Source organism: Triticum dicoccoides, chromosome 1B (genome assembly GCF_002162155.2).
Source record: "Triticum dicoccoides isolate Atlit2015 ecotype Zavitan chromosome 1B, WEW_v2.0, whole genome shotgun sequence".
Taxonomy (NCBI): Eukaryota; Viridiplantae; Streptophyta; class Magnoliopsida; order Poales; family Poaceae; genus Triticum; species Triticum dicoccoides.
The window spans coordinates 303,737,448-303,761,315 of record NC_041381.1 but is presented as its reverse complement, the minus strand read 5'-3'; positions in this window follow the sequence as shown (position 1 = coordinate 303,761,315).

Sequence of the window (23,868 nt, the reverse complement as noted above, 5' to 3'; positions counted from 1 at the left end):
CTAACAGATTGGCTACTAGACCATGGCAATCTACGTCACAATAAATATATGGCAGGATATTTTAGCAACTAATCGGCCTTGGCATGCCATCTCAGCTAAGTAGATTAAGTGCAGAACAGGGCAAGGAAGATTCTTAAGCAGAGCATATTGACTGTAAACTACTTCCGCAAACAGCAACATTAACAGCGTCTATCAGCTAACATTCAGCGCTACACCAACATGAACGGGGCCTCAGTCTAGAATGTGCGTACTGTGGGAGAATCTAACCGCCGTGCGTCTCCACACGAATGTCACCAGCGGTGGCGGCGCTGACCGCCGTGCGCCTCCACAAGAACGTAGCCAACGGTGGCGGCGCGGCTAGAGGACGGCAGTCTACGAGAGCGTACTGTAGGAGCGAGAGGATCGCCGTGCGTCCCCTCGACGAACCGCGGCGCGGCAGGCAGGGCGGCTTTGGTGGAGCGAATGGAGTGGAGGGGTACAGAGGGAGGGGGGTTTGGGGAATACTATTGGCTAGTTGGCCGAAGGGCGGTTGAATCGGATTTGGGGGGAATTTTTGGGTGGGGGGGAGGATTTTCGCGTGGTGGGCGGGGGGAGTTTGGCGCATGGTCGGTTTCTCCAAGTGCAGTCCCACGTGTCAGTGAAGAGGCAAGCCGAAGCGCGTTCCGTTTGCGTGAGCTATGTGCAGGACCGAACGTGTGTGGGGTGCAATGCGACCGGGACAGGAGTGCTATGAGTGTACCGCCTTTTTTCCTTTGAAACTAGGTGCTTCGCCCCCTCAAATTTTTTTGTTGCTTTGCGCGATCCATCGATACTACTACTAGTAATCCGGTAATCCCGACTAAAACGGCGCGGCCGGGTCTTTTCCCGTGCGATATGCTGGGAGGTTGGCTTAGTTGGGTTTTTAGGACGAGTAATGCTACACCTATGTAATCCCAGTTACGTAATTACCATAATGTGAAACGTGTGAGCTATTGATTGTAGATTGGGGGGGGGAGGGGCCCACCACCATGAAAATCAGGGGAGGAGAGAGAAAGAAAATTTACGTTAACCCTTTCGTAGGTTCCTGTAGATGTAGAAAGATGTGAAATGCGTGAATGTGTAGTGGACGTACTATTGGAGTGCCTAAGATAAATTGTGTATGTATAGACCCTATGTGTTTATTTTACTTCGCATGTTAGATTTTTCTCGTTTCAATAAAAAGCAGAGTTGGTGATGATGGTGTGCCTGTCATCCTGCAATATAGGTCGTCCGATCTATATCTAACAGATAGGAAGGAAACTATGACAATTTACCCGCACTCCTCTCCACATTTGCAGATAAGGCTTTCCCTCATTCATCCTTTCTCCCACAAGATCTTGATCTTCCGTGCAACGCACGGACATCTTGCTAGTACTACTACAATATACTATATTATTGTGAAAGTTCATATACACCGGCCGAGATTAATGAAAACACGGCAGATTTTCATTACATTTCGAACTTTTATAGGATAGAAAAATAAAAGGAACCCGACCCTAAACCTATTCTATGGCGGCGACCGACGTCCTCCATCTGCGATCTCGATGCACGGGGGCGGGGTTCAAGACCCGTGAAGTGAAGGTGCCGTCTCCGGCGAGGAAGAGTAGAACACGGGATACGGACCGGCCAGTTGGCACACCATGCCCTGCCGCCTCCCATGCCCTACTCATCCTCGGAGGAGTCCCCGACCTCGGCGCTGCCGGACGTTGGACGGCGGCAAGTAGGACGCATGACTAATGGTGCTCCCGTCATCTTCCGCCAGCATGGTCACCGCTTGTGCGGTCGCATCCGCGTCTGGCTACGCCACTATTGCGTTGCGAGAGGCGACTTGAGCGAGGACGGCGACCTCGAGCTTCATCCCCGAAGACAAGCTCTCCCGTAGAGCATTCACACTTGCGGTCATGGTGGATTGGTGCGAGTTAGGAGGACGATGCGCTATGGTGTGGAGGTTTGCTGGGCATTTCTGCTTTAAGTAGCGCATTCCGGTGAGGCCAAGCGTCCGGGTGCGTCATTAAGTCACTGGAGTTGGTTCCTCGGGCACCGAGCCTCTTAACAACGACATACGAATGGACGACATGAATGCGGGCAGCTGGCGCCAGCTGGGGATGCACCGCATGATGGCGCGAGGGACGAGGGTTTTGGTGTTCCAGGATACTCAGCTGCGGTCGTGGCAACGTTGGAGATGCCCTTTGCTCACATGCGATCCCCGCATGTCATTGAAAAAGCAAGACGACGAGGCATGGTCTCAGGTCCCGAGGATGCAGTTGGTCGTGCTACACCACTCCACGGACGCGTCATGGCGCCCCGTGCATCCTCGACGAGCTGGGTGTTGGGGTGTGTTTGTATTGTGGCCAAAGTGCACCTTACCAAAATTTTGGTCATGACCCAAAGTTGGTCTTTGTTTGGATGGTTGCCATTTTTTTGGCATGCCAATGAACTCTAGCCCACTCTAGTTCATTTTTCTTGCCAATGTCGGCCAAATCATGGGCAACCAATACCTCAACCAAAATTTTGGTTACCCAATGCTTTGATGGGGCAACCTTGGGCACAAACCAAAGATACTGTTGGTTGTGCCACAGCACTAACGCCACCCTCGACACACTAAAACCGACCGTGTCTAGCGACGATATGAGCATGTCGCTCACCGCGGTCGCCATGTCCAGAGACGGTGTTGGAGCTACGCCACATTGTTGGCCCCAACGACCCACATGAACGGTTGTCGGAGGCGAGGAGGTCGTGGGCCAGCTCCTCCATTGGACTAGTCTGCGCTACGTCGTCCTGACGGGTGTGCCCCACATGTCGGTTTCCCTGTTTCCCCGGCCATATTCAAGCGTCAGTGCTCCGCGTTGCGCATTAGGTCTTTCACTATGTAGGCCAAGCGAGACAACTTATTGTTTATTTTATCCGTTCAAGTATAATCATGTGGCGTTTGCTTATTTCTCATTCCTCTCCTACCCTCTTCTCCATCGATCATGTCGCCCTCCGGTCGAGTCCATCCTCCCGCATGCCTCATTTGAACATTCCGCCGAGTATCATTCGCATGTACCCACCCTAGTCCTCTTTCAATCGATCTCCGGACCCCGAGATGAAATCGAGAGAGAACGAATGGGGGCACGTGATACCTAAGGCGGATTCAAAATTTTGAACCGGTGATCATAGCATCCGCAAATCATATATAAAGGGTATTCAATGTTCATTTCGTTTTTGAACGTACAATATACTCCCTCCTATCCTTTCTAGTTTACATATAAGTTTTATGTGTAGTCAAAGTTTCTCTACTTTGATCAAAGGTATCGACATTCAACAACACCCAATCAATATTGTTAGATTCGTACGTATACTCGAGATGGTTTCTAATTTGTTTTCAACCATGTGAATGTGCTTGTTCTCGCGCATGCTCTTCCTACTAGGATTTTGCCACGTATAGCCATTCCAATAGTAACTTTTTTAAGCTCCCTGTCCAATAGTACACATGGAGTACTGAAAACATCTGTACTCCCTCCTTCCAATTATATAGGACCTATGTGGAGGAGAGAGATGTGAAAAAGTAAGGGGAGTAAGCTCTCATGCAAGAGTCTTAGCTATATACGCATTCCTAGTTAAATAGTACAATAAATATGAAGAACGAGATAGAGAGGAGATGGAAAAAAGTACTAATACAATAGCCAACCTTATATATTTTTTTGTGGGAAATAGCCAACCTTATAGCCCACACTACCGTATGAGTGCATATAATAGATGATGGCTATAGATGACATGGCAGTCCCTCATAGCCATCGACTGGCTATATTATTAACCATGCTCTAATGCGTTTTTAAAACCGCATTTGACTATTGACAAGATTAATAGTACATGAGATGTATAATGTGAAAATTATATCATTGGAAACTCCTTTCACATACGAATTTGACTGTATGCTTTGTGTAAGTTGCATGTCATATATTATTACTCTAACATTTGGTGAAAGTTAGCCTAAAAACGCATTAGGCCCTGTATAGTAAATGGAAGGAGGGAGTAATAGTGGAAGTGGATCCTTTGACGTAGGTATCCCTGCCTTACCCTCCCTTTCGGTCACTTACTGGCAGACCCCATGCTTTGTAGGCCCCACATGTCAGTTACCCAATGGGTTCGGCCACGTCAGGGGATCCTCATCCGTAGTATACTCCCTCTTTTTTTATTTACTCTTCATAAAACGGAGGGAGTGGTAGTATAATAAATGACACAGGCAGGGGAGGGGAGGGATGTCGGTTTGCTCTCAACTGCGGTCCCACAAGCAAGCGAAAATGCAAGACGAAGTGCGTTCCATTCGGTGAGCGACATGGAGGGTCCAGCGTGCCGGGCTACAACGCGAACGCGACAAGAGCGATGTACAGTCAAAACCGATTGACCGGTCTTCACCGGAACAACTATTCACACCGGAACCTTCGCTGCTTGGACTATGCCAGCCACTACCCTAAAACCACACCTAATCTCCAGCCCATTCCCCCACCTTTCGATCCCCTAGCCCGCATCTGCCGGAAAGCCATGATGCGCCGCGAGATCATTTACTACAAGATGCAGACGCCGGAGCGCCGCGCAGAAATTGCGGCAGCGATCGGCGCCACACACCTCCATTCCCAAGCTCACTTTGCGGCGGGCCAATCCCCGAGTTCTCTGGAGCCAAGGTACGAGGAGGAGGAAGCCGATCCAGTGTTCATGGCAGAGGTCGCGGCGCAGAAGGCCCTTGATGGGTATGAGACGATGGACGTCGACTTCGTGCCGGCGTCCGAGTCCCCCATGGTGCACGCGGACCAGCGGTTCAACATGGCAATACTAAAGGAGGACCGGGAGGCAAAGGCTCAACTCGACGCGAAGCACTCGCATGCTGCTGCCATCGAGGCTCTCATGAAGGCGGAACCGGATGTCGTGGATGTGAACCGGGCGGTGGAGGCTCAACTTGAGGCGGAGCGCGCGGATGCCTCTGCCATCGAGGCCCTCCTGCAGACGGAACCAGACATCCTGGACTTGAACCGAGCGGCAGGATGCAGAGCGCGCGGATGCCACTCTCGTCGACGCCCTCCTGCAGGCGGAACCGGACGTCCTGGACTTTAACCGGGCGGCGAAGGCTCGACTCGACATAGAGCGCGCGGATGCCGCTGCCATCGAGGCTCTACTGCAGGCGGAACCGGACGCCCTCGACTTGAACCGGGCTATGCTCTCGTTCATGCAGAGTGCCCGCACGCTCCGCGTGAAAAAGTAGCTGGAGGCCGAGGACAACCACGGTGCAGAGACACACGTCGGCAGCTACAGCTGGTTCGCGCCGGCAGCCAAAGACGATGAGGCCGTCTCTTTTCATGAGCAGTGATAGTTTTTCTTTATGTTGTTTTTATGGATCTTTTGCTGTGTAAAAACATATATTTGTTATGCAAGTCGCCTGACTTGGGTCAGTCTACCATTTCAGGCGGTTGGATGAATATCCTACGTCTCCTAACCCTTGTTTCCTTCTTCCTCACCTCTTCTTCCCCAACAGACCACTGCACGGGCCGTACGGATACTCCCCAACATGCGGTTGGATAAACATACTCTATGAAAGAAAATTATGTGTCAGCGATAGGATGGCTAAGTTTCGTTTGTTCACATGCGACAACACGTGTCAGTGAGGGTGCGTTCCCTTGGTTGGGTTTGCGGTGTGCAGGAGCGACTGTGTGAGGGTGTGGTGCGACCGCAGCGTGCAGGAGCGACCGTGTGAGGGTGCGGTGCGACCGCGACAGCCGTGCGCAAGTGTACCTCCTTCTCATTTTGTAAACTTTAGGCAAGCTTGGCAAAAATGTGTGGCGAAGTTTGGCAATGCAAGGCCTAGACCCAAACAGGATAAGTACGCACGTACTAGGAGTACTAGTGTTAAAAAAGAAAGGCGAGGTTTTCCTTCGCGGGATTTAATCGATACAAATCCTCGTTTCACGTGTCAATTAATGCGTATTTTTTCTCCAAAGTCCAAAGAGCTAACCATCTCACTCCTCATCGCTTGATTAATGCAGCGCCATGCAAACCAACCTTCTCACTTCCGCATGCATGCAAGGGATATTAATGTCATTGGTTGCTAGTACGAGGCAAACCCCATCAATTATGCCTCGATTAGTGTTAGTGGCCTTTTGCAAATTGTAATTTTGATATACTGGCCTTGTGTACAAAAAATGGAGGTAGTAACTATATTTGACTTCCTTCCCCATTTAGGTGACGCCGATATCTTTTTTTTGTGGTTTGGCGAAGTGCGTTGAATGGAGAACACCATTGAGGGAAACCACGGTAAGTCGTTCGCAAGTGCCGCCTGCAAGCCGAGACAACCGCCTTATTTGCATCCAGGAAGTCCGTTGAACCAAAGGACTAGTACTACTAGGAGTACACAATAGCGTCGTCCGTCCAGCTTAGTGTGGTGAGATGGTTTCTTGAAGAAGACGATGGAGAAGCGGAGTCAGCGAAGAGTGAAATGATGGTTGCTTCGTCCATGCTTTTGTGATTTGACGCCTCACTGCTTTGTGATTTGTGATAGAAGGGACAAGGGAGTAGACTCTGTGCTCTATATTGTACTACATGCGTCCAAGCATGGGAGAAAGAGGAGAGACATTGCATTTTTCTATTCCTTCAATCAATCAATCAGGGAGCTTCGGTTCCATCTTTTTCGCTTTGGCAACACCGTCTTCCCACGATGCCAAAAGCTATTTTCATATTTGGCTACACATTGTGGATGCCCTTAACCGTACCACTTGGTTTTGCTCCTATGTGCTATCTATACAAATCTCAATTATATTGATCTAAAAAATTATAGAATCGATATTAGTAAAAAGGAGGTGATTTTGCCGCGCGGATGGCGGGGAAGGTTTCTTATTTTCAAAGGACGTTGTCCTGGCGGTTTGCTAACATGCGGTCCCACGTGTTAGTGCTTTACCAAGCCGATCTGTGTCCCACATGAGGCAGAACAACGACAGAAGCAACACGTGGTTAAGTTGAAGAAGATGAGGGCGAAGCGGATTCAACAACGAGTGAAATGATGGTTGCTTCGTCCCTCCAACTTCTTTTTTAGCATTATTACTTCTTACCTCCAACTTAACTGCGGGAAAGGTGCAACTTTGTGATTTGACGCCTCATTGCTCATTACTACGTCAGCGCCATGACTGGGTGCTTCACCCCGGCTGCTCTGCACTGTATTCCGGTATGGCACGTGGACCCGGAAGCTTGATGTCCCACATGTCGGCGAAAGGGACTAGAAGATTTATGAAAGCGAGCGCTCCGCTCTTACGACGAAGGAGTACACGACACGATAGCCCAGTGAACTGTCACTTGTACTGTATAGTACTATATTTTTGTTGTTTCGCACGATCCATCGATACAAACCCGATTAAACAGGAAAGGGTGGGATTTTTCCCGCGCGGTAGATGATACTGGCCAGACATTTCAAAGGCAATTTTAATGTATGCAAACTGAATAATCAAGGCATTTCCCAGTGCTCCACGGTGTACAGGTGCTAAGGATGCCACATAGGCAGAAAAATGATGTGGCAAAGCAATTAAAGAGGAGAGAGAGGATTATGGTGACCCCAACAAGAACCAATGCTAAGCACGTGAACCTAGACAAAAAGACTACCAACCAATACATAAGGAGTTTTATTACTAAACAATTAAATAGAGAAGGCTTAGCTACAAAACCTAAGCACCGATGCATTGGGGACATTAGTTGCTAAGCATTTTAATGCACTTAGCACCCCACTTTAGCACCAATGCATTGGGAGAGATCTAAGTAACAACATGATATCTAGTAAAACTAAAAACACATATGATTTTATTGTGTTAGAGTGTAGTAGTAGTGTTGTATTGCATAGTTGTTAGATGTAACATGCGAGAATGTGTAGAGATGTAGTTTTGGAGGGCCTATAGAGAGAAAAGTGTAATACGGTCACCGAACTTCAGAATAAGCTGATTACAGTCACTATATACGTTTTGCGATGATTATACGGTCACTTGCTCACAGTTCAGCATCGGATTGCACTCTGTTGACCTGCTAAATAGTCTGCATGACGCCATGTTGACTAGTTAAATTGACTATGTTCCTTGTGGGTCCCACCTGTCAGCTCGCATAGGGAAAAGGTTAGATAAACACAAATTTATGCAGGCGCGACAAGGCTCCAACCCGTGCGCGGGAATCACCTGGTTGTGTATGTGTGTGTCAGGGCCTGATGTGTGCGCATGCACGTGTAGGTTGAGCACTTGAGCGTGAGAGTGTGTGTTGGTCGTGTGGTGTATTGGTGTGTGCATGCATGCGTGCGTGTGTGCGTGTGAGTGTTGCGTGCGTGCGTGGCTGCGTGTGTACATGTGAGTGTTGCGTGCGTGCGTGGGTGCATGTGTTTGTGTGAGTGTTGCGTGCATGCAGTTCGTGTGCATGCGTGCGTGTGTGTATAATCAGCACACCAGCTCCTGTGTGTTAAAACAGACGGCTCAGCATACCAATACAAGGCCACCTTGTCCGTTGTGCCCGTGGTCATGACTTCGAACCACCGTCCAAATATATTTTTGTCGTTTGTATTCATTCTTACTAGCAAGATGCCCGTGCATTGCAAGTAACATCAAGATGCATTTGTATGACTAGTTTATCTTGTGAGAGAAAAGGATGAATGAGGGAAGGCCTTATATGCAAATGTGGAGAGGTGTGTGGGCACCTTTTTGCAAAATTGCCATAGTTTGTTTCCTATCCGTCAGATATAAATCGGACGGCCTATATTGCTGGATGGCAGGCACACCATCATCACCAACTATGTTTTTTATAAGAGTGTATTTTATGTATTTTATAAGAGTGTAGATGTAGAGTAGATACAAGCCGACAGGTGGGCACGATGGTAGTGAGATAATGTGATGCAACACTAGAGGTGCCACGTGGAGTGTTTAACTGGTCAACTAGTCATGTCATGAGCAAATACAGAGTTGTACGGTGAGCCCATGACTGTATAATAACCACTAAATGTAAATGGTGACCGTAATGAGTGGATTCTGAAGTCCAATGTACGTATCGTGCTTTCGCTTCAAATACAATGATCGTCATTGCATATACCGCGAGAGAAAGATGAAACATGCGTGAATTTTCTGGGGGCTTACTTTTAGAGGACCTGGAGATAGTATTATGTGCATACATGGAAGGGGCGTACATGGGGGGTATGCGATGGAGAGAGAGATGCTCTTCGTTTCTCTTTATTATGACTAACTTTGTATATAGTATAAAAGTATACAAATTCACAGTGCGGAATAAATATCATTATGGGCACCATGCAATGCAAATTAGCGCTCGTACTCCTCCATATAACTTTGTAATGTTGTATATATGTAGAAACTCTAAATAATTTTTTGACCACACTTTCAAAAGGAATGTTGTATGCGAAATAAACGTGAAGAGAGGGCTTTTTAGATCAATGGGGTACGTGATGTAACATGTGTGAATGTGTAGTTGATGCATTTGGCGGGGCCTAGAGAGGTATGTGTGTGTATTATGTATTCGAGAGAGGCATGGATAGAGAGGCCGACGGGGCGCGGGGGCGTGGGAGAGATAGCACAAGAAATGAGAGTGGTCTAGAGAGAGAGAGAGAGAGAAAGAGAGACGAATATGACATCACGACGAGAGATTCCATTCCCTTGAGTGTGTATATGCAAGGGGGGGAATAAAGGCACCAAGAGAAATTTTGTGTGTGTGTGTAGTTGTGAGAAGATAATGAGACGTGCGGGCGGAGGGTGTGTCACCGCGTGAGGTCTGGCGGGTCGAGGTGAGGCCCTTCATTCGGTTCCGTCCTGCGCCACATTAGTCGGCCCGTGACACATTTAGGAAGACCCATGGATGACTAGTCGTACAAGACAAAGATAGCAGAATTGTGAAGGACTCTGTGTCCACTTACAAAGCCGGCTAGGATTTGTAACCCTAGTATCTCGGACTAAGGTAACCCCTTTATCTCTGATATTACTATTCATCCAACCTAACTTTAAGGGGCATCCTACAGAATGCTCTGCTAGAATCATACTCGTCGATTAGGAAGAGAGGTGTGAGACAATGCGTGAGAGACAGGCCTAAAGATAATATGCATACATGAGACACGTAGGCAGGTCCATGTATATAGAAAGGGTCGATGGGGGTTGTGCGTGTGTATGCTTGCGAGAGGAAGAGTGCTTGTGATAAAGGTTAGTGAAAACAGTTGTAAATGGTTACGAGAGGGAGGGAGGGTTATATCTAGAGCATGTGTGCAAGAAATACACCTCAGGAGAGAGTGTGTGAGCATGTGTGAGAGACCACCGATGGAGAGTGAAACTGCACGTAAAAGATTGTTGTACACATTGATTAAAGATATAAATTGTATCCAAATATTAGGATGGGATCATGATATTTGCAATTCGCGTAAGGAGCGGTCATTGATCCATCAGACATCTAGATTCTATCGAATTTGAGCATGTCTATGTTATTATTCGACACAATTGATCCACATAGTTAGTATTTTGAACTCTAGACATGCATCGCTTTAGCAATCGAATATAAACGTGAGTATAGTTCATGTTGTGTGTGTAAAGCAAATTATACATACGGAAGTTATACAATGAATATTATAAATAGCTACCTATGAACTAGCATACATTTGAATTCGACTTAAGGTAGTTTAAAAAATCGAATTCCACATGAAGTCCATTCAATTATTTGAATTTGATATCATGGCATTTTTAAATCATACCTAAATTATGGGGGCACCAATCTTTGCTCTGATTTTGTACATAATAGCATATGTAGTCGTGTACAAAATAGATTCAAATTTAGCTCCTCCTTTCCAAAATAATCGTAGTTATAGGATTTTCAAGTGTCAAAATTTCAGAAAGAAGCAGATAATTTAATGAGGTTTTCAAACATACAAGGTCAAATATAACGTTGTTTATTTAGGTCAATCCTCATAGTTTAAGAGTACTCTAAACGTGAATGCTTGTGTTTCAAAATTTCAAACAAAGCACCAAAAGAGCCTCTACTCGCCGAAACCGCGTGAGACCAATGTTTGGTAGTACAAGGAAATTACTTTTCTAGTAACTCCGACCCGTGAAACCTACCGGCCCGACGTCCAAAGGTCTAAACCGGGGTAGGTTTGCAGCTTCATCTAGACGCCACGCAACCGCCTCCGAAAAACATTCATACACAATGGCCGCCTAAGCAAACATGCACGCGGCCGAAATAGCTCCCGCCCACTATTTGGGACACCTAGGATTACCATCCTACCCCCGACCCACAGTAGGTCCGAAATTGAAGAGGGGGGCAAAGTTTGTACTTTCCCAAAATTTCAAACAAGCGTGTCCCATCTTCTGTTCAAAAAAGCCAAAAACAAGCGCGTCCCTGACCGAAACATGGTTCCCCCCCCACCCGTCCGATTCCCCATTCGTACTCCGTGGGCGCCAAAACTACCTCTCCACCAGCCGCGAAACCCCAGCGTCCTCCGTCCGCCACCCCATCCCACCCATCAACCGCCGCCCTCCTCCATCACGCCGGAGCCGATACCCGACGTCGTCGTCCACCGCAACCTCAACCGCAACACCCTCCACGGCTAGTAGTTGAAGCTGAGGCCGAGGCGTCCGTACCCGAGCCAGTTCAACCACGCCGTCCTGCATCTCACCGCTGCCACTCCAACTTCGCCACTGTCCACCGCACCGGAGTTGTTCCTGCTACGCCGTCCTTCGCCGCCTCGGATCTGCTTCCCCTTCGCCGATATACGGCCACGGCAACATAGTCAACAATTTGGCCATGGGTTTGTCCAAGGATCCACGGCTCTCTAAAACATCGGTTCCCCCGGCAAAAACAAGAAGATCGCCGCGACATACCGACACCACGCTGGCAACCGATAACGGTACTCCCCTTCCCTTATTCATGCAAATCTTACATGTCTGCTTGCACGGTATTCATCCCACAGAAGACACTAGTTGACCGCTTCTTCTTCATACTGGATGTTCCTAGTAACTCGCGATGCACAAGCTTTCTCCTCATATACTATTTCACCTTAGCTAGAGGTCCGTCGCCCCCCTGAATTTCAATTTTTGGCCAGTTGATTCCCAATTAACGGAAGCATTCCCGGCATAACAGGCGCTAGTACGCCTATTACGCCGGGGAAGCAGCGCCTTGGTGTTATCTTAGGGGCGTGTGTGGTCTAGAGCTACTGGCGCCTGATCTGGAGGTCGGCCGGGATTAAAGGGATGGCCTGGGGGCACTACCAAGCACGGCGGTGGTGTGAGGTCGAGGGGAAGGCGGGGCGGCGGAGGCAGGGGTCTGGGCCGGTGGTCGCTGGCGGTTCAAGAAAGATCGTTAACAGTGACTGGCGGGAGGTAGACGAAGGCCATCTGCCCGCTCCTTATAGATCGGACGGTTCATTAAAAAAAATCGACTGACCTATTTATTTTCAGTCGACTATTATCTTAGATATGACCACATGTGGTGGTGTGCTGGAGGAGTACCTGCATTTCCTGTGCTCATATATTACAAAATCATACAGAGTAGAATCTAATTTTGTTTGCCATGTAATGTTGTAGAGCTATCATATGTCTCCTGTCATTTATTTTTCAGCCAAATGCTATCTGCTACTTTTACAGTGCACTAGTTCTGCACACTCTTCACCCATACTCTCACTATTGTGTTTTTATGCAAGGGTATTTCAGAGTCTACCTCAAGAGAAGCAAAAAAGATACGAGAGAAGTTGACCCAGCTTTCTTCGCGGTTAGGCACGACACGTTACATCGCTATAAAGGGTGTAGTGTCAGTAGATGGAGACGGTAAACGTAGCTCTGGAGTTGATGACCTCGCTCGCAATGAACCACCATCCCAGGTGCTTGCTTTAACTTTGCGGTGTCATATGTGGTTGCATGTTCCATATGGTGTCTAGCTTGTATTCGAAAGGCCAAAGTCGGTCTTTGGGGCTGTTTGGTTCTAGGCCTAGCATTGCCACACTTTACCACATATTTTTTCAAAGCTTGCCTAAGGTTAGTTCATCAAAATGAAAGCCACAACTTGGCAAGCCTAAGGGAATCTTGCCACATTTTTTGTTTGTATGCCATGTGGGGTCCAAGTGTGGCTTGCCTAAGGTGTGGCTTGAACCAAACACTCACCTAAGTTAGTCAAACTTGCCTAGCTTTAGGTGTGGCAACATTTGGCAAAGTTAGTCACAAACCAAACAGCCCCTTTATTAAGATAAGGAAAGATATTTTTTTACATGAACTACCATCCGTGAGCACCAGAAGACAAATAACTAGTCAGGGCACTGGCCGAGCCAGTGACAAGCCCAGCAAAGATAGGCATCACCTGGAAGCCAACTAAAAAGCTGTGATGGTGGCGAAGCAGCCCACCTCCCACCAGGTTCTCAGGTCCTAGATGATCATGCTCACCACTCCAGTCGGATGTCTAGCTTGTATTGCTTCCAATTTGGTTAAATTGCATCTGCTTAGCTTACACATTATACCTTTGAATATGACATGCCTTTCTGTTTTTGGTACATACTAGTACATCTGTGTATTAACCATATTCTTACATCAAACTAATGTTCTTGTGTTTCCCTCATCAATCACTTATGATGAGGCAGGCAGGCAAGGGGACTACTCCTCATTTAAAGAGTACAACTTCAGCCTCCCGACATGATTCTCAAGAAACAGAAATGCTAGATGAAGATAGTGAACGTAGCTCTGTAGTTGATTACAACATTTCCCCTACACTAGCATCGCAGGTGCTTGCTCTAACTTGGCAGCGTGATATGTGGTTGCATGTTGCATATGGTTTCTAGATTGTAATTCTTCCAATCTAGTTAAACTACATGTGCTAGTCTGCTTAGCTTATACATTATACCTGTTAATGTGACATGCCTTCCTGTATTTAGTACATAGTACATCTGTCTATTAAGCATGTCCTTACATAAAACTATTGTTTTTTTGTATCCCGCATCAATCAATATGATGAGACACCTTTAGTATATGCAGTGCGATATTAGTTGCATCTTTCATATGATTTGTATCATGCGCTGCTTCTAATTTTTTGAAATTCCATTTATGCTGGGACGCTTTTAAATTGGCAGAGTCATATTGGTTGCATCTTTCATGTGGTGTCTAGCTTGCATTGCTTCTTATTTGTTGGAATGGTTTCTGCTTAGTTTACACAAACAGTTGTGAACATGCCATTCCGTCCTGTTTTTTGTACATATTCCATCCCGGTATCATGTGTTTGCCTTACATCAAAGTAGTGATTGTCAGTATCATGCATGAATGAGTTCTGAAGAGAGAATTTTATTGCTTTTTCTTGTTGGTTTTATTTGACAATTCAAAATCAATAAAGTGTAAGGAAGTTAGCAAGGCAGCGGATAAAGGTGCTCCTTCCGAACGGAGGGCCTCTACAGTTTCTACTCCTCCACACCCCCAAGATGATTTCCAAGACAACACATGCATAGACACTCAACAAAGCTGTGTTTATGATGAGCACGTCTCCCCTAGTGCACCATCACCAGTGCTCCCTCTAACTTGGCACTGTTATATGTGGTTGCATGTTATGTGTGATATCTAGCTTGTATTGCTTCTAATTTTGTTGAATTCCATCTACCTACTTTACACATTATACTTGAATAAGACACGTGTTCCTGTTTCTAGAACATACAATATCTGTCTATCACACCATGTTCTTACATCAAATTACTACTGTTGTGTAACCTGCAACAATCACTTATCGTAAGACACGTTTGACTTTGGAGTGTGATATAGGTTACATCTCGCATTCTTTTCTAGCTTGTACTACTAATTTGTTGAAATGGCACTTATGACGAGACAATTTTAACTTGGTAGAGTGATATTCGTTGCATCTTTCATATGGTGTCTAGCTTCCATTGCTTCTAATTTGTTGAAATGCCTTCTCCTTAGTTTACACATCATAAGCTGTGAATATGCAATGGCACTAATGACAAGAGACCTCTAACATGGCAGTGTGATGTTGTTTGCATCTTGCATATGATTTATTTCTTGTCCTGTTTCACATTTCTTTAAACACCATTTATGATGAGACACTGTTAACTTGGCAAAGCGATATTTGTAGCATCTTTCATATGGTGTCTACCTTCCATTGCATTTCTTCTAATTTGGTGAAATGTCTTCTTCTTAGTTTACACATCATAGTTCTGGTTATCTCTTCCGTCATGTTTTTCATACATATTACATCCTCCTATCATGTGGTTGTTTAACATCAAAGTTTAGTTCGTCTGCATCACTCATTAATTTGTTCTAAAGAAGTAAATTGTTATTCATTTTTCTTGTCGGCTTGACTTAACATGGCACAGAGAAAGAGGAAGAAACACAGAATGGCAGGGAATGAGAAGCGGATAAATCCTGCAGATTCTGCTGGTACTGATGGTGCAATAGAAGGTCAAAGTCCAGCTGAAAATTCTACAAACGCGACATCCCGTGCTACACGAGCTGAAAAAAAGCCAAACAGAAACAAATAGCTGCCACCAAACAAGCAGAGACAGCCCTAGTTCTTGCAACACCTACCACAGTACTACCAGCTGCACGAGTTACTCGTGCGTCAACTGAGCTAGCAGCACGTTCCCAAGCTCCCTTGCCACCTGACACTACTTCCCAAGCACTCTTGACACAAGATGAGTTGGCAATATCAGATGAACCTTGTGAGCTTCAACAGCAAGAAGGTAGTTGCTGGAGTCAAGTTATAGTTGCATGCTTCTTTATATGTAGTCTCACAGTTTGATGGACACTAACACTTCCTATGTTCTTTGTTGGACTAGCACCTAGGCGGAAGAGGAAACAAACATCAGGGATAATGCTCGATAGGTTAACTAAATCTAGAGGAGAAAGAACAGAGGTCCGTTTTGAGGAAGGTTTAAAAAGGCCATGTGACGCTATAGAGTCAGCCAAGTTAGTATCAGAGGCAGCGGTTGCCGTTAGGGGTCATGTACGTATCCCCCCAACATGGATTCAGTACAGGAATGACAAAGATGAAACCCAGTTCAACACCTTCCTCGACCATTTATATGTAAGTATGGTTATGTATGGAAACTAGTAATATCGTCTTGCTCTGTTCCATACTTTCTAGGTTGCTGATAATGAGACTCCCATAATTTTCAAGAGATGAGGTTCAAGTTAGATAGCCAAGATGATGCAACCAGACAAGCTTGCACCCATGTTTTCAAGTCTGCACTGCGACAGTATCGGTATAACTTGAGGAAAACTCACTTTGAAGGCAAGGCTAACAATGAACTTTCCCAAACATCTCCAGTGGAAAATATATCGGATGAAGACTGAAGGGCCTTGTTAAACACTGGTCTGATCTGAAGTATCAGGCACATTATATATATATATATGTGATCAGATCACATGTTGAAGTCCTATTTACGCATGTGCCACACAAATCTATATTCTTGTAGGTGAACTGTTCAAAGAACAAGGCCAACCATACGAAAGTGAAATTCCAACAGACGACAGGATCTCGTAGCTATATTGCACACTGCGAGGCTCTTGTAATTAGCTGTTGTTTCACTCTTTTCGCTGTACCATATTATCAGATCTATATTGACTTGTTCGAAATGCAGAGGAAAGCCCGCAAGGACCAAAAAGTACTTGAACCAAATGTTGTGGAAATCTTCAAGGACTGTCACACCAGCAAGAAGAAGGGCATGACTACACCAGTCAAAGCCGCTGTTGTAAGTCCTTAATCATCATGCCTTTTAAGTACTACTTACTCTGACTTGTGCCTTGAACTACATGGTTTGCATCCAATGTCTATTACTCTTTTCAATTTTATACACAATTGTCTTAGCGTATCATTGCACCTTACAATGTTTAAAAGAGAGGAGTGATGTTCCTTTGATCCTGTCCCGTAATCTAGTTCCGTGCTGGACTTTCCCACACAATGTTACAATTGCCTGTTTGTTTGTTCTCAGTTGTTTTGTGATATGAATGATGTCATACTATGCTTACCGTATTATAAACTTCGTCTCTTTATCCTTAGCCCTCAATGCAATGTGAAGAAATAGACAATACATTAGCGATGGTACATGGTCATATGTTTTGAACCTGGTTTTATTATGTACTTTGCAATAAAATACAACTAATATTTTACACGGGTTCACCAGAATAAGTTATGTATATAGACCAAAGCTATTTTGTTTGGTTTTGCTGCCTCCTTAATATCTTGTTCTTGTACTACTAATGTAAAACCTCAACTTTTCAGCGAGCTATGGAAAAAATGGTGGAACCGCCACCTTCTGAAGGTGGCGAGGCAACTATAACCGCAATGTCAGCTCTTGCTGTAGTGGGTCAGTACCTGTCCACTAACAGTGCCAAAAGCATGTTCCTGCGTAATACTGGGTTGGTTGTTAAGGCAATATCGTCCAAACTGCCTCATGATTAAGATAAGCAAGCTCAAAGCAATGTTGTATCTGCACTCCAGACACAAGTCCATTCCCTAACAGAGACCCTTTGGGAAACAAGCAGAGACATTGTTCGATGTCATCAAGATATGTGGTTTTGAAACCAGACTATCAGACATTTGCTATGTTGTCCAGGAGCCAAGGGGAAATGAAGGCGAGGGTTATGGTGCTCTATCGGACAATACAACATGAAAACGTAACAGTCAGGTCAAATGAACTGAGCTTCTGAACTTCTGGTGGTGCATTTATCTGCTAGACTGTTAAGTTTTATGCCAACCTTCCTTTTGTTATATAGTTGTAATTTGTTTTGGTGCGATACAAAATTTATTCTTAACGTGCAGCCACCGGTTGAAGAAAATAGCAAGCCATTTTTGTATAGTGTAGGGTGTTCCCTATATTTGCACTGGTGGCGATCTTTGATGCCGAGTGGATGTAATCTGTGCAATCGCCTTAATAGCCTAGCGTTAGTTTCGGCCTTATTTATTTCCTAGTCTTCTTTTTCCCTGGTTTGCTAGTGGCCGCAACAACCATGGGCCATATACGGGCCATAGGATCCATGGGTCTCCTACGGGCCGTAGGATCCATGGGTCTCCTACGGGTCATCGATAAATGGGCCTCCAACGGAGCCGTAGAATTGGTGGGCCTCAGGCCGTCGGATAAATGGGTCTACATGGGCCGTAAACGGGCGTAATTGGTATCGGCCCAGCACGGTAACGGGCCAAACAGGACGTAGGACAGCAAAGGCTTAATTATGTCATAGGCATAATGGGTCGTTAATGGGCCAGAATATAGGATGGTCTGGAAACGGTGCAACGGGTTAACAGGCCAGAAACGGGCCGACTCTTGCCATGGGCCGAATTTGGCCCATTAGGGGAGCATGCCAGTAACGGGTCAACTCCTGCCATGGGCCGAATTTGGCCCATTAGGGGAACAGGCCAGTAACGGGCCGGAAGTAATCGAGGGCCGAAAAGGAGCCCAAGAACGTACGGGTCGTCAATAGGCCGAAAGCTAACACGGGCTGGAAGCGGCCCATGTAAATCACGGGCCGTTAACGAGTACAAAGAAAATTACTATTCATTATGGGCTAGAGTCCCCGTGGGCCTTTAACGGGCCAAAAGATACGAAGGCCTCATATGGGCCGAAAGACGTCATGGGCCATACATGGGCCGAAAGTGAAATGGACTGGTGTTATATTCGACGGCCCACATGACGTTGTTGGGCCGATTTCCTTTAGGGCCTAACGGGCCGTGATTTACCGGGCCATAAAATGGGCTATTTGCAAGAGACCATTAACAAGCTTTTCATGGGCCAGCCCGTTAACTTCTGACCAAGTCAAACGGGACGGCTTTGTAAGCTAAATGGGCCAGTGGTGGGCCATGGCACGTGTCGACATATCATAGGCGGCTATCTGATCAACTGAGGAGCTGACACATGTTTCGTCCGGCCAATAAGAATTTTACATGTGGAAATTTCCCATTCGTCGGGGCTGTTAATGGGTTATCGGATGCCACGTGTCTGTCACCCTTGATGAAAGCACTTCTGTGACGCTTGATTTAACGTCATGGAAGTGGACACTTCCGTGATGATAATTTTGGTAATGTCATGGAACACTTCTACGACAGCACAAGTATGACTATCTTGATTCTGTCATAAAATCGTCATGGATGTACATGCATGACAAAAAACGCGACCTACTATGACAAACACGTATCATCACGGAAGTGTATTTTTTTGTAGTGTTAGTATGTGATTCCTCAAATGCTTCAATTAGATCTTGCTTTAGTAGTTTGTACTTTGAATAATTAGCTACTCTTGGTGCCGCTGTAGATGAGCTTGCATGTTGAATTATTAGAGTTCAAAGTAGTTTGAATGCTTGATATGGCCTCTATGCATCCTTATGAGTAGTTGCTATCAATCTTGTCAAGTTTTGTTGACAAAAATTTTGTGTCCCAAATTTTTCAGAAATTGTTCGCAAATAAAAATGCAATTCTTTAGGACTTCTTCGAGGAGGAGGTTTACGGAGGCATCATCTAGTAGTGGCTCGATACGTCGGTCTTATGTTGAACCAAGCGCAAGCGAAATGCGAGATGCGGCTATCAAATCATGCTTATGTCCGTGTAATGACTTTATGGTGAGCGCATATATTAAGGAAGAATTTGAGCAGTATGTTCACAACGCCGTGCTCGATCCCTAGATTGAAGATAAGTGCATTCAGCATCTCAACCTCACAGATACCTCTACTAAGAAATTTAAATATTTTCCTCATGAGTCTACAGTTTCGTTTAACCTATATGATAATCCATTTACCATGCCTCTAGAGATGTTTTCTAATATATGCAAAATTCCATTTTGGGGTTCGCTAGATGAGCCACCAAGAGATGAATAAGAGACATTCGTGACTAGTCTTTACTATAGTGAGGATAGAGGAGTGACACACGGTAGAATAAAAATTATTCATTTCCCATCAATTCAATACTTTGCATGTTGGGGAACGTAACAATAATTCAAAATTTTCCTACGCTTCACCAAGATCAATCTAGGAGATGCTAGTAACAAGAGAGACGGAGTGCATCTTCATACCTCTTGAAGATCGCGAAACGGAAGCGTCACAAGAATGCGGATGATGGAGTCGTACTCGCGGTGATTCAAATCGCGTTAGATCCGATCTAGCGCCGAATGGACAGCGCCTCCGCGTTCAACACACGTACAACCCGGGGATGTCTCCTCCTTCTTGATCCAGCAAGGGGAGAGGAGAAGTTGAGGGAGAGCTCCGACAGCACGACAGCGTGGTGGTGGAGCTTGCAGTTCTCTGATGACCCACAAGTATAGGGGATCTATCGTAGTCCTTTCGATAAGTAAGAGTGTCAAACCCAACGAGGAGCAGAAGGAAATAACAAGCGGTTTTTAGTAAGGTATTCTCTGCAAGCACTAAAATTGTAGGTAACAGATAGTTTTGTGATAGGATAATTTGTAACGGGTAACAAGCAATGAAAGTAAACAAAGTGCAGCAAGGTGGCCCAATCCTTTTTTTGTAGCAAAGGACAAGCCTGGACAAATTCTTATAATGATAAAAGCGCTCCCGAGGACACATGGGAATTGTCGTCAAGCTAGTTTTCATCACATTCATATGATTCGCGTTCGGTACTTTGATAATTTGATATGTGGGTGGACCGGTGCTTGGGTACTGCCCTTTCTTGGACAAGCATCCCACTTATGATTAACCCCTATTGCAAGCATCCGCAACTACAAAATAAGTATTAAGGTAAACCTAACCATAGCATGAAACATATGGATCAAATCAGCCCCTTACGAAGCAACGCATAAACTAGGGTTTAAGCTTCTGTCACTCTAGCAACCCATCATCTAATTATTATTTCCCAATGCCTTCCTCTAGGCCCAAATAATTGTGAAGTGTCATGTAGTCGACATTCACATAACGCCACTAGAGGAGAGACAACATACATCTCATCAAAATATCGAACGAATACCAAATTCACATGACTACTAATAGCAAGACTTCACCCATGTCCTCAGGAACAAACATAACTACTCACAAAGCATATTCATGTTCATGATCAGAGGAGTGTTAATATGCATTAAGGATCTGAACATATGATCTTCCACCAAGTAAACCAATTAGCATCAACTACAAGGAGTAATCAACACTACTAGCAACCCACAGGTACCAATTTGTAGTTTTGATACAAGATTGGATACAAGAGATGAACTAGGGTTTTGAGAGGAGATGGTGCTAGTGAAGATGTTGATGGAGATTTACCCCCTCCCGGTGAGAGGATCGTTGGTGATGATGACAGTGATGATTGCCCCCTCCCGAAGGGAAGTTTCCACGGCAGAACAACTCTCCGGAGCCCTAGATTGGTTCCGCCAAGGTTTCGCCTCGTGGCGGCGGAGTTTCATCCCGTAAGCTTCCTTATGATTTTTTCTAGGGTAAAAACCTTCATATAGGAGAAGATGGGCACTGGAGGGCCACCAGGGGGCCCAGGAGACAGGGGCGTGCCAAGTAGGGGGGGGCGCCCCCCACCCTCCTGGCCAGGGTGTGGGCCCCCTCTGGTACATTCTTTGCTCAATAATTCTTATTAATTCCAAAAATGATTTCGTGGAGTTTCAGGACTTTTGGAGCTGTGCAGAATAGGTTTCCAATATTTGCTCCTTTTCCAGCCAGAATCCCAGCTGGCGGCATTCTCCCTCTTCATGATAAACCTTGTAAAATAAGAGAGCATAGCCATAAGTATTGTGACATAACGTGTAGTAATAGCCCATAATGCAATAAATATCAATATAAAAGCATGATGCAAAATGGACGTATCAACTCCCCCAAGCTTAGACCTCGCTTGTCCTCAAGCGGAAGCCGCTATCGAAAAAATATGTCCACATGTTTAGAGATAGAGGTGTCGATAAGAATAAAATACAGACATGAGGGCATCATGATCATTCTTATAACAACAACATATATAGATTTTGTCATATGATTCCTTATGCTCAAGTAACAATCTATTCACAATGTCAAGTATGGTTCAGAAACTTCATTGAGAACTAGCAAACTATAATCTCAGTCATTGAAGCAATTGCAATTTATCATAACATCAGAAAGACTCAAGAATAGAGCTTTTCAACAAGTCCACATACTCAACTATCATATAGTCTTCTACAATTGCTAACACTCACACAATACTTATGGTTATGAAGTTTTAATCGGACACTAAGAAAGATAGGGGCTTATAATTTCTCCTCCCGGCGTATTCACCTTTGGGTGATGTCAACAATAATAGTTCATGCTAACTTACAGCCAATTGGATATATATATCAGGATCTTTCCAACATGAGGTGCTTGCCAAAGGATAAAATGAAAAAGGTGAAAGGTGAAGATCACCTTGACTCGTGCATAAATTAAAAGACATAAAGTAAAAGATAGGCCCTTCGCAGAGGGAAGCAGAGGTTGTCATGTGCTTTTAGGGTTGGATGCACAAAATCTTAATGCAAAAGAACGTCACTTTATATTGACACTTGTGATATGAACCTTTATTTGTTAGTCCGTCGCTTTTATTACTTCCATATCACACGATCGTATAAAGCTTATTTTCTCTGCACTAATAAGTCATACATATTTAGAGAGAAATTTTTATTGCTTGTAACATGACAACTTACTTGAAGGATCTTACTCAATCCATAGGTAGGTATGGTGGACTCTCATGGCAAAACTGGGTTTAAGGATATTTGGAAGCACAAGTAGTATCTCTACTTGGTGCAAGGAATTTGGCTAGCATGAGGGGGAAAGGCAAGCTCAACATGTTGCACGATCCATGACAATATACTTTAACTGAGATGTGAGAAAACATAAACCATCACGTTGTCTTCCTTGTCCAACATCAACTCTTTAGCATGTCATACTTAATGAGTGCTCACAATTATAAAAGATGTCCAAGATAGTATATTTATATGTGAGAACCTCTCTTTCTTTATTACTTCCTGTTAATTGCAACGATGACCAAAACTAGGTTTATCAACTCTCAACAACTTTTAAGCCTCATACTCTTTATGTGTGAAGTCATTACTATCCATAAGATCAATATGAACTCTTTTATTCTTTTTATTCTTTCTGTTTTCTCAAGATCTTTGCAAGATAGCAAAGCCCTTGACTCAACACTAATCTTTATTATATAGCTCACGGACTCGGTTACATAGAAGGAACACTAAGAAAAACTCAAAAATAATTCATACCAAAACTTCAATCTACTAGATCAAGATATTACTAAAAGAATCGAACTAAGTAAAACAATAAAGATAGGAGCGTGATGGTGATACGATACCGGGGCACCTCCCCCAAGCTTGGGAGTTGCCAAGGGGAGTGCCCATACCCATGTGCTTATGTCCTCAGAGGTGATGAAGGTGGTGATGATGATGGTGGATAATCGAACATCAAGCATAAAAGTTCCTCCAACTTGCGGATAATGCCCTTGAGTGCGATGATATGATCCTTCAACGAAATATTTTCCTGTGTGAGATACTTGTTTTGTATGCGATGTAACTCAATCATCTTGAAAGCTTCAATCTCAGTTGGGGTAAAGAGGTTAGGTAGAGGTTGAGGGATATTTTCTTCTTCCGCCGCCGGAGCTTGATCATCCATGGCCTTCTTGATCCCTTCATCCTTGTTGATCTCCTCAGGTTCTTCTATTTTTAGCTCTATCTTCAATAGCCAAGCATCCTTGTCTTCATTGTTGGAGGAGGATGACGTCATGATGCTCTAGATCTGTCAGAAAAATAGCTCGAAACGAAAACAGAATATTTTTGCGTAATACGGTGGTCAAAACCTTCGGGAGATTATATAATGAATTTTTACAGACCAAAAGAAGTAACGTGCAAGAAAATGGAGTATGGGAGGCACACGAGGT